Below are 2164 nucleotides of genomic sequence, written 5' to 3' on the forward strand. Positions count from 1 at the left end.
CAGGCACTAAAAGAACATCAGATGGTAAGCGACAATTATGCAATGCCTGGGAAGGCTTCTCTGAACAGGAAACCCACTGGGTAACTTTGGGCAAGTCACACTCTCTTAACCTCAGGGGATGGCCATGGCAAACCCCCTCTTATGAAACTTGCCAAGGAAACCCTTAGGGTCGCCATAAATCGGATTTTATTTTAATACAAAAAACAAGTATAACCATATGACAAGAACATACGCACAGAATAAAAAGATCATTGTTACTACAGTATATCAACAAGAAAAATTAATAAATCATTATCATATTTTCTCAACTTGAACTTATCATGGGATGGGTTACAATCGACAGCAAAAGAGAATTAGAAAGATTTCCAGGACTTCCATCAGCAGAGATAGGGCCCCCAAGGCTTTTAATAATTCCCTCCTCTGAATTGATAGTGTCAGTCAGACTCTCTAAAGACCAGCCCTTAGAAAAATGAGAATGTTCTTAGTAGGAATAATAATATAATATAATACATTTAACAGCCAGTGTGGAATAGTGGTTTGAATGATTTTTTTAAATAGTATTTATACCCTGCCCTTCAGCCCTAAAAGCTATCAGAGCGGCTGATAGACTATGACTATGATGGACTAGGACTCAGGAGACCAGGGATTGAATCCCCACTGAGCCATGGAAACCCAGTGGGTGAAGCTGAACAAGTCACTCACTCTCAGCCTCAAGGGATGGCCATGACAAACCTCCTCTGAAGAAGCTTGCTGAGAAAACCCTATATGGCAGGTTCGCCTTAGGGCTGCCATAAATTGGATATATATATATATATATATATATATATATATATAGTCATTAAAGTCTGAGACGTGTGTTTTAAGTGTGCATTGCTTTATAGTCTGCTGTTTTTGAGTTATTTTAATCATAAATTCCTATTTTGTAACTTTGCTGCTTTCTGATGCTAGATTGTAGGCCGAGTAGGCAATCTGTATTTTGCTGGATGATTATGTAAAGTGCCATGTGAAACTTATGGTGCAATATAAATAATCTTTAATAACAATAATAACCATAATAACCATATGACAAGAACATACACAGAGAATAAAAAGAAGATTGGTACTAAATCAGTAAGAAAAAATAATAAATCAGTGTCATACAAGGCAAGAAAACCCTTATTGACAGGTTTACGTTAAGGTCGCCATAAATTGAATTTTTAATTTTTTAAATTTATAACAGTTTTATAAATTATAAAAATATAGCATGTATATTACTGTTGACAATTGTTCTGTTACATGAATATATATATATATATATATATATATATATATATATATATATATATTACTCTTGTCCCTTGCTTTCTTAATCCTTCCACCATCGTTTTGGCTCATAATGCTATTAACTTGGGTCAATATTATTTGTCATCCTATTAAAAATAATCTTTATTGTATTGTCTCGAGTGTTACAAAGTGGTTCTGCTTCTCTTTGCAGAATTTCTTCAGACCTTGTTTCATCACCCAATCTCTGTTAACCCAAACGTTTTAATATCATTATCTTTTGAAATTATAAACGCAAGACAGTAAAGTGTTTCTAAGATTGCTAATACTGTATAAGTGAGAAATTCTTTCCTTCAGAAACTGATGTCTTAATCTCTACTCTGGGGTTACCCTTATCATATGATTATGTCTTTCTTGGATTTTCTTTTTTAAATACAAAAAAACACAAGTATAACCACATGACAATAACATACACACAGAATAAAACTGGTACTAGGTCAGTAAGAAAAAATGAATAAACCAATATCATACTGGGCAAGAACACAGAGAACAAAACTGGTACTAGGGCAGTAAGAAAAATGAATAAGCCAGTATCATGCTGGCCAAGGAAACCCTACATGACAGGTTCTGCCTTAGGGTCCCCAGAAGACTGTCCAGCCACACAGAAAGATGCAACTCTGGCACAGATGCAGAGTTGTGGATCAGTTACTCCGTGGCAACCGCTGGGGTTGTGGTGGAACTGGAAGGTGTGGGCGGATGGCAACGGATGATGGAAGAAGAAGAGGAGGAGGAGAAAGGAGAAGAGGAGGAGAAAGGAGAAGCAGAGGAGGCGCTCCAGAGCAGGGATCTCCAGCCCAACCAAGGCAGCCTTGCAAAATGCAGAGGGCAGCAGCAGCAAAGGAGC

Source organism: Sceloporus occidentalis, unplaced genomic scaffold, assembly GCF_023333645.1.
Source record: "Sceloporus occidentalis isolate IW3139 unplaced genomic scaffold, rSceOcc1.0.p SCAF_118, whole genome shotgun sequence".
Lineage (NCBI taxonomy): Eukaryota > Metazoa > Chordata > Lepidosauria > Squamata > Phrynosomatidae > Sceloporus > Sceloporus occidentalis.